At 35.6% G+C, this 12,783-nt stretch overlaps 1 pseudogene; it reads left to right on the plus strand.

Moving 5' to 3' along the window:
• Nucleotides 1-249: 249 nt before the first annotated feature.
• On the plus strand, nucleotides 250-790 carry LOC114905911 (annotated as a pseudogene).
• Nucleotides 791-12,783: the final 11,993 nt, after the last annotated feature.

A 12,783-nucleotide genomic window follows, 5' to 3' on the forward strand; every position in this document is an offset into this window, starting at 1 on the left:
GACCCTTTTGGAATCTGAAAAGTAGTAACAGAAACATAAACGGTTTTATTTATACTATCACAAAATTAAATTTCATTAAAAATACACATTTAATAATCACATTTGAGGGAGTTCCCTGGTGATCCCTGGTTAGGACTCTGCGCTTTCACTGCCACTGGGAAACTAAGATCCCACAAGCCGCACGGCGCCGCCAAAAAATGTTTTTAAAAATCATATTTGATTTGTTGTTTAGAATTCACTTTGCTATCTATGAGATATGAAGTTGAACTAGCCCGGGACAACTACGGTAAGAAAAAGAGGAAGTGAGAAAAGCAGCTGCCCCAGACCCCCTCCCAGCAGCAAGTCCAGGAGGCAGAAGGTGCTCTGGCCTCCAAAAGGAAGAAGCCATGTGTCAGGTACCTGCCCGCAGAAGCCCTGTGACAGCCCTGCCTCCTCCCACGGCAGCATGCTGGACTCCCCGGCCACCGCCTCAGCGGCCTTGGCCTCCCCGGTTGCCGCGGCTGCCACCCACTCGGAGCAAGCCCAGCCCCTCTCCCTCACCACCAAGCCAGAGACCCGGGCCCAGCTGGCTCTCCACTCAGCTGCCTTCCTGTCAGCGAAGGCTGCCGCCACCTCCTCTGGCCAGATGCGCAGCCAGCCCCCCTTCCTGTCCCGGCCCCTCCCCCTGGGGTCCGTGCCCACAGGTCTGCTGACGTCCCCCCTTTCCTTCCCAGGCACGCTCCATGCCCACCAGGCCCTCCCCGTGCTCCAGGCCCAGCCTCTTTCCTTGGTCACCAAGCCTGCCCACTAAGCTGCCCCCTGACCTATGCAGGCTGTCACGTGGCCCATCGAGTAGTAATGATAGAGCAGAAGAAGAAAAGAAAAAAAAGGGAACTTTATTGGTCAATATTTGACCACTTCGGACTGTTCTGTAAAGTGACTGGTAACAGCAGTACTTTACGTTTTGTAGATGTAACCAGTAGCTGATCTTAAGGCTTTTTAAAAAAACAAAACAAAACAAAAACCTTTAAAAAACAAGAACTGAAAAGTAGTGTGTTATTCTTCCTATATGTGCAGCGGTGGATGGACCTGGGCAGAAGGCACCTCTGTCTCTACCTCCTGGACTCTCTGCCCTCCTCCCTCTTCCCATCACCCCCCGCGTCCCGGCTTCCCCCACCCAGCCTGCATGTTGGCCGTTGCTGCCATTTCTAGCCCGTAGCCTCTTCATCTACATCGCATTCCTGGACATTCCCTTTTACTTGGCCCACGTTTTTCTCCTTTGCTCAGCTCCGTGGGTTCTTGCCTTCACATTCGTCCTCTGCCCAGTGTAAGGCTGTCACCATGTGAGAAGACACCTCGGCCTCGTTTGTCTCCACCAGCGTCCCTTTTCCCTCAGTGGCCCTAATGCCCCAGCCTCCAGTTTTGTTGGGGGGAAGAGGTCCTCTGCAATGTTCTTCCCCGCATTTAAAGGGACTCAAGGTGCCTGCAACTTCCTCAGCAAAGTAGCCTGTGCTCCACCCGCTTATGTCCCCTCACAGCCCCGGAGTGTCAGACAGGACCTGGCTCTGAGGTCTGGCTCCTGTCACCTGGGTCGGTCCGTGCTAACACAATCTGCCAAAGCTCTAAAGACCCTCCTCCCTCCCCCATCGCCTCACACACTTCTTCTGTATTGCCTTTCATTTTTATGGGGATTTTGGGAACAATTCAAACTCCCAGTTGTTTATTTTCACAAAAGAAAATAAAATTGCCATTGCAAGAAAAAAATGTTTTTTAAATCTTGTGTGATTTGTTTAGAATTCACTTTGCTATCTATGAGATATGAAGTTGAAGTAGGTTGTTAGTCATATAGTCCCTAAAATAAAAGCTCTGCTTATCTTGTTCCATATGATTATTCATGAAACATTCTGATTACAATGATGTAGTGTGTAGTTTGGTTTTAATATCCCAATGCCCCAAACAAATGAATATTATTAATCACCTTAAAAAACTAGGAAAATCCACTGAAAAATTTTAAAAATCAGTAATATAGTTTGGTGAGAGAAGCAGTATTTAAGGAAGTAAATACAACCAGTGGCTTCCCTATGTATCAGCAATAAATCTTTTAAAAATAACAATTCATAAAAGAATCTATCCACAGCAGAAAGAAAATATTAAAAGATGTCAATGAATAAATTTAAGCATACAAAATGTCCTGGTTGTATATAAATACTGTCCTCTTGTGTGTGTGTGCGTGTGTGTGTGTGTGTGTGTGTGTGTGTTCCCACGTGCAATAGATCCTGGATGGAAAAACAACCTACTGAAAATAGCTAATCAAATTATAATTTGAAAGTGATTTTGTTTTTTAGGCATTGGACATAGTATTATTACAGTCTAAGCAAATGTGAATACCACTAAGAAACCAAATAATGCCAATGAGTAATATTTAATACATTAAACAGTACTATAAAGATATAATCATTAAAACAACCATTAGATCAATAGCTCAAATGGATATGGGGAAATTCAACACTTGCAACTCAATTCTCACCGTTAAATGGATACATTACACACATTTTTAAAGGTTGTATTTGAAAATATCCCCCAAATAAAAATCTAACAAGTACATCCTTAATGATTTGTTGAATGAGGAAAACAATTAGCAGATGAGTGTGTAAGTTATGACTTCCTTTCTGTGAAATAAAAAAAGTTTTAAAAACGTCTCTCTGTTTACATATTAATGGTGAGTATATATAATTTTATGGGAGGAAAATGATGACGAGAAATTCTTAAATGCTATTAGTAATTGTTAAGGCTAGGCTTCCACTAAGTTTGATAATTAAATGGAAGTATCAGGGTATATTCTCCATTGCAACTCAATCCATTCATTATTTATCAAATGTGTAATGTGAAAATAATATAATGATAGAGAAGTTATTCCAACACTTTAGCATTTTACTTACTTTAAAATACATATTATACATTATTTCCAAGTACCAGAGTTAGTTTTCTTAAGTTATATGAAACACTAGTTACCCATACCAATTGTGATACCTTTAAAATTTTTCTATTAAAAAAAGCTATCAGGGGCTTCCCTGGTGGCGCAGTGGTTGAGAGTCTGCCTGCCGATGCAGGGGACACGGGTTCGTGCCCCGGTCCGGGAAGATCCCACATGCCGCGGAGCGGCTGGGCCCGTGAGCCATGGCCGCTGAGCCTGCGCGTCCGGAGCCTGTGCTCCGCAACGGGAGAGGCCACAACAGTAAGAGGCCCGCGTACCGCAAAAAAAAAAAAAAAAAAAAAAATCTATCAACAACCAAGTTAATTGGTTTCTTGACCCACTAGGTGGGACATTGAAATAGAACAATTTGGTAATTGTGGGTTATTAAGATAGAAAAATAATGGAGGAAATGTTTAAGAGTAATCCTGTATCTTTAACAGCAAAACAACAAAATAGCAATATATTTGAACGTTTGTTAATATATAGTTTTGATGCTAAAAACTTAGTTTTGTACTTAAAGCTTTATACTTACTTAGAACTTACCAACATATAAGTAACTTGAGTAAATCTATTAACTAGCTAATATTAAGTCCCAGTATTAAGTTGACATCTCAATGTTGTTTGGTTTTCAGGTGGCTGTCAGTGCAACCCTGGGTGAGTTGGCACCAAAGTCCCTACAAACTTGTTTTGTGAGGACCTGGATCCCAAAATACAGAAGAGCATCAAATGTCTAAGAGGCCTATATTAGGCATAATCCCAAAATAAGTACCACCTGAATTGTTTGAGAGAAGAACCTAAGGCACATATTTTTGGGGTGATATGTGTGGAGGATTATTTTAATTGTGATTCATGAAGAGAGCTATTGCCATTCACTTAGGAAAACCAAGAAATTCATGTTGAAAAAAATTGAGAACTTATAGTTTGCTCTGGAAGGAGGCAGGCAGACAGCAATTTTATAATAACCAATAGCTTTACCAATTATCAAAGTTAATCCATCAGTAAGGGAAAAACAAAAACCAAAACAAAATGAAGAGATAATCTAAAATTCTAAAGGATAAACTTATCAGGTATTTTCAAGGACACTTAGGATGAAAAAAATTTTTTTCATAGAAAGATTTAAAAAAGAAGTTTCAAAAATGATAAACATACGGAAAAAAGGCTCAATATTGTAAAGTTGTTAATAGTTCATGAATTAACTTATAGTCATTTTAGAATTAAAAGTCCTAATACAGCCTAACATAATTTTTGTAAGTTTAATTAAGTGAGGTAATGGTAATCTCCAAAAATAAATTGGTGGTATATGACACAGAAGCAATGGATAAATAGAATAGGAAAAGCAATTGAATAATGGTTACTCTACTATAAAGCTATAATAATTTAGACAGTTTGCTGCTGGGTCAGTCATTGGTCATCGCAACTTATTTGAGAGGTAGCTGTAGCACAAAGTCAATATCTGTCAGAAAACCACACATAAATCCTCAATTTAAAACATATGCCTGAATTCAGCCCACATGGGTTAAAATTTAAATTTCATAATTTTCAAACATTTCAGACATTAATTCATGAAGCAATCTGACTTAGACATCTGTGATGTACTTAGTTTTTATAGTGTGATGAAACATGAAAAAATAAATTTATACAATATTTCCCATTGTTAAAAAAAACTCAAATACCTTAGAGTTTGTGTGTATGTGTGTGTATGTATGTACATATTAGGATTTCTTTTGAACATACAGAAAGGTATCGAGGAAATACACTAAACAATTTGCATTGCTTATAAAAGGACTGGAGAAATATATAGGGTGTGATGGGAGATCATTGCACTTTCGTTATGTCTTTACATTATTTACTATTTCAAAATGAGCAAATATTTCTCTTTAATTAAGATACAATTTAGAAAGAAAATGCAATGTGGTTAAAAATGAAAGGAAACTTTGCTTAATTCTTCTATAACTGACAAGCAGTACACTTTGTGCTTTTAAGTGGATTACCTTGTTCAGTCTTTACACACATACAAAAATATAGTATAGTTGTTAGTTCTACATTATAGACAGCTCAGAGTGACTAAAGAGATTGATACATGAGAAAATTATCACGGAAAGAGCTTACAATGTTCAGGTCCATCCTTAAAAATTAAATATAAATAAATATAAAATAGATAAAAACATTTTCACTGCTGACTTTTGAAATGTTATTTAGAATCTATGAATTTTTACTAAAGTTAATCACATTATCAACTTACAATTTTGGAAAGTAACTTACAGTCATCCTCAATTTACAAAAAAAAGGCAATAAAAAATCTTGTTTTTCTGTGTATATTTAAATACATACAGGCATATGTATTTTTAAGAGAACAATCAGGAAATATACCACATTGTTAATACTTCTTACTATAGGAGATATGAGGCAGAGAAGGTTGGTGTGGGTGAGAAGGATTGCTAATTTTTATTATATATCCTTAGCTAGTTCCATTTGAAATAGTGAAAAGGAGCTATTTTGTTATTTAATATAGTCAATAGAGATAGAGATAAAAATGAAAGGTCCTACAGGCAAATCAATTCACAAGAAAATTTTAAAAGTCACTTACCTTCTAGAAACTATAAGTTTTCTCTTCTGTAAACCAAAGATATTAACCATACTTAATATTAAATTTGGACAAAAGTAGCAGCACTGATGATGATTATTAAGATTTACAGACTACTTACACGGCAGGCTGACTGCTTGGTGTGTATTTGTGGATAATCTCACTTGAACCTTGTAAAAGTCCTATGATACAGATGATATTATTAATTCTGATGATTCAGTTCCTCTTGGAAATTGAGAAGAGATAGAAACAAGCTATTAAATTATCACATTTGCTTCAAAGCCAAAATACACATATAATTATGTTCTCTTGATATCCTCTTTAGAAGCCAATTATCTATATATCAGGATGTGATTATCCAGACTAATCCTTCGTATTAGCTATGCTTAATCACCCCTATTCCATTAATTGTCATTTTATGCCTCAAGGTCTCAGGTGAAACTGGAGTTCAAGAAACTTGAAACCCAGTTCAAGGAACTGCCACAGGTAAACACTGTGTATTGGCTGCCATGTGACTCTGAACTGACCACGTGAAGACCAGAATTTCGGAATAGAGATGAAGATCCCAGGTCTAAAGAACATGGGGTAAGGAGTGGTTAGGAAGACCCAGTCTCTAAAGCATGAATACAGTCTGAGTTGCTCTGTACTATTGTACATGTAATTTGCTGGTTATAGTGATGCAGTAAACAGTTGGGGCAGAACTTAACATTTAGTAAATCCAAGAAAATGCAGTAAAGAATGATGACCTTCGCTAAGATAATTTGGCAGAAGAAACAGTTTTATTGAGGTATAATTTATATGCTGCAAAATTCACCCATTTTAATGGTGTATAATTTAAAGATTCTTAATACATTTACAGAGCTGGGCAACTATCACCACAACCTAAGGCAACTACTAATCTACTTTTTTTCCTTTATGGATTTGGAGTTTCTGGACATTTTGTATAAAAGCAGTAATACAACATGTGGCCTTTCTGTCTGGCTTTCATCTAATTTAATGCTTTTGAGTTTAATCCACTGGCAGCATATACTGATACTTCATTCCTTTTCACTACCAAATAATATTCCAGTGTACGGCTATATCACATTTTGTTCATCCATTCACCGCATTGCGTGGACACATGCTTTCACTATTTGAGGTAAATACCTAGGAGTGGAATTATATGCCAAGTTAATGCTAAATGAACATTTAACATTTTAAGAAGTTGCTATACCATTTTCCAAAGTGGCTGCATCATTTTTCATTCCAACAGCAATATGTGAGAGTTTCAGTTTCTTTACATCCTTTTCAACACTTGTTATCATCTGACTTTTATATGTAATATTTTGCTAGGTCTGAAGTGGTATCTTATTGTGGTTTTGATTTGCATTTCCCTAATGACTAATGATTTTGAGCGTCACTTCATGTACTTCAGGCCATTCCTATGTTCTGTTTGTTAAAATTTCTATTTACAATTTTGCCTGTTTTTAATGGGATTATTTGCCTTCTAATATATTCTGGGTACAAGTTCTTTATTGAATACATCATTTAAAAATACTTTCTCCCATTGTATGAATTGTGTTTTCACTTTATTAATGAAGTCATTTGAAGTACAAATGTTTTTTAATCTTGATGAAGTAAAATATACATTTTTTAATCTCTTGTGCTTTTGTGTCATAGCTAAGAAATATTTGTCTAACTCAAGGTTTAAAAATTTACCATTAGCTTTTTTCTAAGAGTTTTATACTTTTAAGCTCTTAATTTACATCTATGATCCATTTTGAGTTAATTTTTAGGTTTGGTTTGAGGCAAGAGTCCACATTAATCCTCTTATATGTGGTTATCCAGTTGTCTCAGAGTAACTTATTGAAAAGATTATTCTCTCCCAATTGAAAGGTCTTGGTGCCCTTGTCAAAAATCAAATAACCATAGATATATGGTTTTACATCTGGACTCTCAGTTCTATGCCATTGATCTGTATGTCTATTGTTTTCCCAATACAACACTGTCTTGATTACTATAGCTTTGTAGTAAGTTTTAAAATCTGTCAGTGTAAGTTTTCCAATGTTATTCTTCTTTTAAATATTGTTTTGGAAAGAAATATAGATCAATGGAACAGGATAGAAAGCCCAGAGATAAACCCACGCACATATGGTCACCTTATCTTTGATAAAGGAGGCAGGAGTGTACAGTGGAGAAAGGACAGCCTCTTCAATAAGTGGTGCTGGGAAAACTGGACAGGTACCTATAAAAGTATGAAATTGGAACACTCCCTAACACCATACTCAAAAATAAACTCAAAATGGATTAAAGACCTAAATGTAAGGCCAGAAACTATCAAACTCTTAGAGGAAAACATAGGCAGGACGCTCTATGACATAAATCACAGCAAGATCCTTTTTGACCCACCTCCTAGAGAAATGGAAATAAAAACAAAAATAAACAAATGGGACCTAATGAAACTTCAAAGCTTTTGCACAGCAAAGGAAACCATAAACAAGACCAAAAGACAACCCTCAGAATGGGAGAAAATATTTGCAAATGAAGCAACTGACAAAGGATTAATCTCCAAAATTTACAAGCAGCTCAGGCAGCTCAATTACAAAAAAACAAACAACCCAACCCAAAAATGGGCAGAAGACCTAAATAGGCATTTCTCCAAAGAAGATATACAGATTGCCAACAAACACATGAAAGGATGCTCAACATCACTAATCATTAGACAAATGCAAATCAAAACTACAATGAGATATCATCTCACACCGGTCAGAATGGCCATCATCAAAAAATCTAGAAACAATAAATGCTGGAGAGGGTGTGGAGAAAAGGGAACACTCTTGCACTGCTGGTGGGAATGTGAATTGGTACAGCCACTATGGAGAACAGTATGGAGGTTCCTTAAAAAGCTACAAATAGAACTACCATATGTCTGAGCAATCCCACTACTGGGCATATACCCTGAGAAAACCATAATTCAAAAAGAGTCATATACCAAAATGTTTATTGCAGCTCTGTTTACAATAGCCAGGAGATGGAAGCAACCTAAGTGTCCATCGACAGATGAATGGATAAAGAAGATGTGGCACATATATACAATGGAATATTATTCAGCCATAAAAAGAAACAAAATTGAGTTATTTGTAGTGAGGTGGATGGACCTAGAGTCTGTCATACAGAGTGAAGTAAGTCATAAAGAGAAAGACAAATACTGTATGCTAACACATATATATGGAATCTAAGAAAACAAAATGTCATGAAGAACCTAGGGGTAAGATGGGAATAAAGACACAGACCTACTAGCGAATGGACTTGAGGATATGGGGAGGGGGAAGGGTAAGCTGTGACAAAGTGAGAGAGTGGCATGGACATATATACACTACCAAACGTAAAATAGATAGCTAGTGGGAAGCAGCCGCATAGCACAGGGAGATCAGCTCGGTGCTTTGTGACCACCTGGAGGGGTGGGATAGGGAGGGTGGGAGGGAGGGAGACGCAAGAGAGAAGAGATATGGGAACATATGTTTATGTATAACTGATTTACTTTGTTATAAAGCAGACACTAACACACCATTGTAAAGCAATTATACTCCAATAAAGATGTTAAAAAAATAAACATACCTTTTGACTTCTAAAATAAAATATTGTTTTGACTCTATACATCTTTTGTGTTGCCATATGAATTTTAGAATGAGCTTGTCAATAGCTGTGAAAAAGACAGCTGGGCTTTTAATAGGGTTGTGTTGAATCTATAGATCAGTTAGAGAGTATTGCCATCTTAACATTATTCTTCCAATTAATGAGATGTTCCTTCATTTATTTAGATGTCCTTTAATTTCTTTCAGCGATGTTTTATAGTTTTCATTGTACAAGGTGTGGACTTTTTTGTTAAACATATTCTTCAGTATTTTATTCTCTTTGATGATATTGTGAATGGAATTTCTTCATTTTCATTTTTTTTTGTTGTTTTTTTGGCCACACCACAAGGCTTGTGGGATCTTTGCTCTCCAGCCAGAGATGGAATCCAGGCCCTAGGCAGTGAAACTGTAGAGTCCTAACCACTGAACCACCAGGGAATTCCCTTCATTTTCTTTTTGGACTGTTAATTGCTAGCATTTACACATACTATGACGTTCGCATGGAGACCTTGGGTGCTGAGACCTTGCTGAGCTTGTTTATTAGTTCTTGGTTTTTGTGTGTGTGGATTCCCTAGGATTTTCTACATACAGGGTCATGTTTTCTGCAAATAAAGACAGTTTTAATATTTCCTTTCCAGTCTGGATTTTGTTTCATCTCTTTTACTTACTTAACTGCACTGGCTAAAACTACCAGTACAATGTTAAGTAAAAGTGGTAAGGGTAAATATCTTTCATTTGTTCCCGATCTCAAGTGGAAGGCATATAGTTTTTCATCATTATACACCATGTTTTTAGTGGTGTTTTCTTGTGAATGCCAATCCCTGCTATACATGATCTTGCTCACCTTCTATCAGTAGACTTCTGTAGCTTGTTACTCACTGCATGCTAGCCTGATGTTGGGAATCTTCTCTGTTTCCCTGGTATAAGCTAAATCTTAGGTAGGTGAGATATTAGGTCCTTGTGGGCAGGCCTTTCTCAGCAATGTTGTCCCTTCCCCACCCGTAGGAAACCTCTAATGATCTGAGCCCAGATCATTGTTTTATCTCTCCCCCAGGAGTAAAGAATATTCTACTTTCCTGTACACCCAGTTTCAGGTGTAAATAAACGACTTATTTATGGTCATTAAGTTACAACATAAACTATGATCCCTGACACTCACTCAGTAAGAAAAACATGACTTTTTAATTACATTTTTAATGAGGAGTTAATTTTTATTTTAATATAAAACATGCAATGGAAATTGTATGTGCCTGTTAATATTTACAAATATATTATATCCTGATAACTTGTTTATATACCAATGTAATAATTTTTATGTATTTATAACATTTTATGCATAGGTTTGCCTACAATACCAAGTAGATATATGTTAATTGTGGTTTCTGCTACTCTAAATAACTTTAATAAAATTTGCTATTTTTCTAATGAAAAAAGACTTCCAAGCCTATATTACATGATAATTTCATGCTAATTTTAGAAGCTAAATAGCTGTCATATATTGATCTCTGCAGTCCCCATAGTAACCATGAGATATTAATCTCTTTAATATTAAAATCTCAGCCAAACTACTGCACATTGTGCAAAGTAAATGCTAAAGATATGATTTTATTGAAATAATTTATTAAGAAGGAAATTCTCCATAAGCATTTTTAGGATTTTTGGTTAGAATTATAGTCACAGTAATATGGAGTAATTTGTTAGAATAATAAGTTTAAAGAACCATATAAACTCAAAATTACCAGAGTCAGTTTTTTAAAAAAAGGAAAATTATCTATAATGTTCTTCAAGAATATTTATATACTTAAAAAGGCCTTCATAGAAACTAATAATCTCAAATATTTTTGAGTTTGCAGATTGCTATTCATTGACATTGTAATAGTAGTAAATAGAAAATTAAATGTCAAAATGTTTTCTCTAGAGATCTTTTATATCTTCCTCATATTACTGAAAAGAACATATTATATTTATTAATGGGATTATGGGGAAATATCTCAGTGTGAAATAATTATGTGACATCAGGCATTACTCAGTGCTCTTGGATTCTTTCAGCATCAGTTTTCACTAATATAAAATTGGGAGATAAATAAATGTGCTGTTAAATAACTTACTTAAACTTGTATATATAAGGCAGATAGTGGTGTTTAAAATTATAAATAGATATAAATGTTTACTTATTTAACTTGAGGTCATTTTATGCCTGTAAAATATAATAATGAAAATGCTTCCGTTGCTACATAAATTTTTCAGTTTGACTACATAAAAGGTTTCAGTTGGATAAATAAGGCTGTAATTCAGCTCCATATTCTTAATGTTTCTGTTTAGATCAAAAGCCTGCATTGAATTAGTACATATGTTTCACCGATTTCTTTAAGCAAAGCATGCCTACTTTTGTAAAGTTAATGTGGAAAATGGTAAGAAAAATTACCATTAAATAGTTAAATATTTCAAAGAATATACTTATACATTATACAATATATATTATATAAATATAATTATATATTATTTTATATTATCTATTATAAAACATAATTATTTTATATAATATGTAACATACTATATATTATAAAATATATATTATACAATAGATACTATTTTGGTATATCTAAAATTTATATGTAACTGGGTATCCTCTATTATTTTTGGGTAAATATGACAACCCTACCATTGAATAATACAGAATTAGGAAAACATACACTATTGTGAGTCAACAGCTATATAAAATATTCCAGTGAACATGATACTCCCAAATCTTCCTTCCAGTTATATGGCAGAAACTGTTTCTCACTTGTATCTCTTTGCTCAGAACATATTAGTTAATATTTAGAATGATAATTACCAGGTATTGTGAGAGAAAATAGAGACATCGTGTTAATAAATATGTAGTCAACTTAGGTAGAAGGGAGAAGAGTGCAAATTTGAGGAGGATGGTATGAGGCAGATAAAATAAATTCTGGTTCCACAGGAAATAATAATTTAAAAGTAGTAAATGTCTCAGGGACTACATTGAGATAGAGAGCAAATAAAAGACCATAACTAGTACACATAGAAAAAGTCATTTTTCATAGGGATTCATGTACAGAAAAACAATTTGTCTTAAGGAGTTAGAGGAGAAATAAGCAATCTGTATTTTCCCCTTGTGTCTTGCTCTGATTTAAGAGGATTATAAATTTGCTTTCATCATTTTGATACTTGAAATGAAATACCATAATAGAGGATTTTTAGCATGAGCACATTAGTTTAAAGTCACTTATCTTCCTTCTCCTCTTGGGATTCACAAGGAGAATAAGGCAACAGAAATGCATACCTCTTATATGACGCTAGGAGCAGCTGAAACCTTAAATAATGAAATGATGTCTGTGCTGCCATACGCAGCAGATATAGGACAGTAGTATGACCTGGAGTAAGTAGAGGATATGCCACAAATGCAGATCCCAGAGGCATCTGACAATGTACAGTTCTCGAATTTGAAGACAGGAGCCTGAGCTGAAAATAATAGATCCCTGTGTGCAATACTGGGAACAGTGTGCAAAGGCTGGAGGTACGGTTTTGTTCTGAGAAGGTGAGAGCAACCACAGAGGGGAGGAGGAGGAGGAGGAGGAGGAGGAGGAGGAGGTGGAGGAGGAGGAGGAGGA

The sequence above is a fragment of the Monodon monoceros genome, unplaced genomic scaffold (assembly GCF_005190385.1).
Source record: "Monodon monoceros isolate NGI ecotype Baffin Bay Population unplaced genomic scaffold, NGI_Narwhal_1 Super_Scaffold_22, whole genome shotgun sequence".
NCBI classification, from domain to species: domain Eukaryota; kingdom Metazoa; phylum Chordata; class Mammalia; order Artiodactyla; family Monodontidae; genus Monodon; species Monodon monoceros.